The sequence below is a fragment of the Myotis daubentonii genome, chromosome 3 (genome assembly GCF_963259705.1).
Source record: "Myotis daubentonii chromosome 3, mMyoDau2.1, whole genome shotgun sequence".
Lineage (NCBI taxonomy): Eukaryota > Metazoa > Chordata > Mammalia > Chiroptera > Vespertilionidae > Myotis > Myotis daubentonii.
The window spans coordinates 17,483,391-17,488,065 of NC_081842.1; the positions used below are offsets into that span (position 1 = coordinate 17,483,391).

The 4,675-nt window shown below is 36.7% G+C and overlaps 1 non-coding gene across 1 annotated transcript; it reads left to right on the forward strand.

Moving 5' to 3' along the window:
* The first annotated feature begins 1,799 nt into the window (after nt 1–1,799).
* LOC132232168 (small nucleolar RNA SNORA8) lies at nt 1,800–1,936 on the forward strand. Its single transcript, XR_009452311.1, has one exon. It is a non-coding gene; the product is annotated as a small nucleolar RNA SNORA8 (small nucleolar RNA).
* Nucleotides 1,937–4,675: the final 2,739 nt, after the last annotated feature.

Sequence of the window (4,675 nt, forward strand, 5' to 3'; positions counted from 1 at the left end):
ATAGTTGATAAAATTTGCTGTGGAGAGCCAAATTCACCATAGAATCTGGGAAAACTTACCTCAAGTTGTATCTTACGGAAAATGCAAATGAAATAAAGGGACCCAAGCTCTCAACAGGAAGCAACCAGGGGATTATGGGATTAAATAGAGAATATGGTGAGTTGTTAGAGTTCTCAGTAGAAGGATTTCGATGTTAAGGAGACCTTCTCGCTCAAATGGGCCATCTAAATCCTGGTTTAGGAATTGGCAGGATTATGAAATAGTTAATCAGTTCATTATATTATTTATCAGAGATTTAAGCCTCTTCAAAACGGAAGCCTAGTCTCTTAAAGGATGATTATCAAATTCAGTCTTTAGACAAACCCTTGAAGTAGGCTAAGCTATTAGGCCAGGAAATGAAAATAATTGACATAATCACATATGATTTTAGTAGTTCTAGGTCCATAACTTACAAAAGGTACAGCTGTGACCATTTCACAAATCCTAATGTGACACATCATAATCTGATTGAGGAGATCAGGACTCTTTATAACTTATAAGAAAAGGAAGGTTGATTGTAATGATTAAGCACGTTGTAGGCCCACTGTTATAGGAATGATAACAAGCTCTTTGTTATGGCCCCTTTACTGCATTCATTGCAAGAGGATTCAGTAGAATAATCATACCGTGGTTTTTATGTTTATTTGTGCCGGTGTTATATGATCTAAGATTCCTTGAGCTATGTTAGACTATATTTATCACTCATTTTTTTTAAAACTAATCTACATAGTGGGATTATTCCTAGGCCAAGATTTCCAATTTCTATCTTTTCGATGATGACTTCCAATCTCTGGAATCTAATTCTTGACCCTCAGACCATACATCCAATTATTTGCATCTGAACTAAGATATCTCAGAGGAGTGACTTCAGACTCATGATGTCCAAACTGAACTCACATTTTATTCAAACCTTGTCCTACTTCCCAATTTCCTGTTTTAGGGACTAGGATTGCCATGTGCCCAACTACATGGAGAATCTCTGTTCTCCTCCACCATATATCACACCTAAACCAAATTTCCTTTTCTAACGCAGGTGGGGAAAGGCATCCTTTGTTGTAATGATTAAATGAAAAATTAAGGCTAAACACTTCACTCACTTTAAAACATTGTGAAAAACTCTTTTACTATAGGCACGCACACACATACATATACCAATATACACACACACAAGGTTCATTTTGCAGAAGAAAAGTAACCAGAATACCATTAGCATAAGCAAACTTTAAAAAATGCTGGGTATGAGAAGACAGACTCTCAAGGAAAAATCTTGAGAAAGAGGATGGGATTCTTTATAGGGTTTTAGCAGAAGAGCATCAGATGAAGTTTAGCCAATTTCAGAGAAAAGTTGGTCAAGGATGGTTCTCAGAAGAGGCAAGAATTATTCTTCAGGAGGAAGAGTTAGGGGTTAAGGTTGTGTGCAAAAGAGGGTGGGTAAGAATATATATGGGGATATTGACATGTGAGTGCCACATGGAAAAATCCCTCAGTCTTCAGGGTCTCTTACAGGTTCTAAAAATAATAATAATAATAAAGGAGTCCTGAATACTAGAGTACAATTAGCAAACTCATGGCATCTGGTTCTTTTATAGTATTCTACATCTAAGGCTTTTGATTTGAAATCTTTCTTATTAAACCAGGGCATGCTTGTATTCATATAATTTGTTTAAATATGTCTATTTTCCATCAAAAGATCATGTTTAGAAAACATCTCCATGACCTTCTTTTAAACAGAAGTATCAAAATACTAATTACAAATGTATTGCACTGCATGGTGTCTACATTCAGCAGTTTATTCCTGCTGGGTGTTCAAAGGACAGTATGATATAAATTCAGTATCTGGCATTGTTAGTTGTCTTGGCTTCATGCATCTTAAACCTGGATTTTCATTGATACAGTATAAAATAAATAAAAAGATATATGTGCCAATATATATTTTATGAATGTTTCAGTATTTGCTAACAAAGCCTCTGATATATGATTGTACCTATCATTCTAAATCTAAAGGTAGAGATAAAATACAGTGTCTATGATTTCACTATTTTAAAAAAATGTGAAAGATTCTACCCCTTTTACTTTTATTTAAAAAGTTTTTCTGTTGGGTTTGGGATTAAGGTTAAAGTGTCCCCCAATTTACAATAGCAAAATTGGTATACATACTCAAAAACAGGCATCCAGTCCAGAGGAATAATACAACATATGTTGAAATCCTTGCAATCAGAAAATGAGAAACACAAATAATACTGAAACCTCTTGACAACCAATAACAACACTGATGTAAGAAGGGATTTTACCAATAACTGGGATCTAGGGTGAAATAAGACAAATGTTAGAAGAGTAATAAAAAATCATAAACAAATTTAAAATCTTGGCAGATTAAATATCTGATAGAACTAATGGGGTATTGGAATATGTGTGACAGGTTGAGGGTGTGAGAGAAGAAAAATAGGAGAAAAATGTTTAATAGGTTTGCCATAGATTCAAAATAAAATAAAATATCTAAGCAGAAGATCTGGATTCTCTATAGTTAAAACAAGAAAAAAAAAGAAGTAAGAGTAGAAGAACCATGGTCTTCTGTCAATCCACTCTGCCTTTCATTTATGTTCTCTTCCTTGTCATGTCTCCAGCTCTCTCATCTACTTATAGTCATCTCATGGTATTAAGTTTTACGTTATGCCCTGAGGCACAGTTAGTTTGGAATGCCAACAGTCTTTGAAGATTCCTCTCTAAATGCTTCATCTTACAGATTTTCAACAGGTATGTATTTTCCAACACATTAGATTGAAAAGTTTGTCAGTTGAGCAACATGAAAGTGAGAATGATTTCTTTGCATTAAGATTTTTGAACTAATAGCATAGTCATTCATTCAGCTTTGGCAAGGTTATCACAAAAAAGATGTGTTCTTCCTAGTACATTATATCAGGAGACAAGGGATAGCGCTTTGTCTATATTGAAGGTATTAACTTTCATTTTTTGGGGTAGGGGTGGCATTACCTAGGTTTCTCCATAGTGAAGTTGCCATTTTCCACTTAGTAATTAAGAAGTAGTTTGTGGTGAGATTCTATGAGACTGAAATGTTCTCTTCATCAAATTATTACTCACTATTTTAGCATTCATTGATGATTAAAGATTGGTTACTAATTCCATAATTACGTGCTTATTAGTTGGTATTTTACTGTAAGAAAGAGCAACCTGCCATCACTCCTTTTTTTCTTCCCTCCCTCCATCCCTAACTTCATTCTTCTTCCTTTCCTTCTCTCTCTCTCTCTCTCTCTCTCTCTCCAAGGATTCTCATTTTATTCTGTTCAATGAGTTGATTATCATTATGTGTTTAGAGGTCACGATCTTCCGATTTGGCCAGGGAGATCTCCTTTAAGTCCTTTTCCCTCCTAATATATTAGATGATCTTTGAGTGCTGTCTTATTTTCTGAGCAAAAAGATGTCCTAGAAAACGTCCTCTTCTGCTAAGATGTCCTGGAATCCAGCCTGTACTTGCCATTTAGAGTGAAAGGGAGTCAGGTTGTGTTAGGGCTTCTCTGTGGCTTCATCCTGACTTGATGCCGTGCCCCATCCAGGAGGATGAGTCAGCCCCTGTGCTTTCATTGGTATGAAATCATTTCCTCTCAGCCTAGCAGATTCATTAAAGAATCTAGAAGGTGTGTGACAGCTCTTTTAACTTCCTTAGAGGATGAAGCCTTTAGTCACTTGGTGTTTTCTCAGTCTTTGCCATGGATGTCAAAGGTGAAGAAGGCAGATAGCCTTGCTCACTATGACCTTCCTACTGGAAGCCAATTGATCATTCCATGGCTATCCAGTGAGTTATTTTATTCAAGGTAATATTTTCTTAAAAGAAAAAAATACTTGCTTTCTTCATCATTTAGGATCCTTACAAAGCCTGGGTTCATCTCAGATGGCTTATCTGAAAAGTTTTTTTTTTAAAAGTAGCACATAAAGTTGTGAGCAGGGGTAAGTTAGCAAACAAGAGTTTGTGAAGCACCCCAATATTAGAAATATTAGGGAGCCTAATGGCCACAGAAAGGCCACAGAGTTATGGTAGGCTACTGGAATGAGGACCATGGAGGAAGGGCTCTCAGAAGAGAACATTAATTTTGAGAGATGTAGTCACTCCCACACTTGTAGTACCAAAGCAGGGAGGCAAGGGAGGGTCAATGCAGATTTTTATCTCCTCCCATCCTCTACTCCTGATGATGATATCATTGGCCAAACCTAATCGAAGGTCAGCATGCAAGAGAACCAAGGATATGCAATAATCTGTATGAACACTGTATTAGGGTTCTCCAGACAAACAGAACCAATAGGGTCTCTCTCTCTCTCTCTTTCTCTCTCTCTCTCTCTCTCTCTCTCCCTATCTACCTATTTTCTATCTATCTATCTATCTATCTATCTATCTATCTATCTATCTATCTATCATCTATCATGAAAGCTGGTATTATTATTCATCTGAGTCCAAAGGCCTGAGATTGGGATGGGGTGAGAGACCTGATGGTATAAATCCCACTTTGAGTCCAGATGTCAAGGGCAGCTCAGGCAGGCCCTCCAATAGTTTGTCTATATGGGCTCTCGACAGACTGGATGATATCCATATGCATTGGAGAGGACCACCTACCTGCTTTACTCA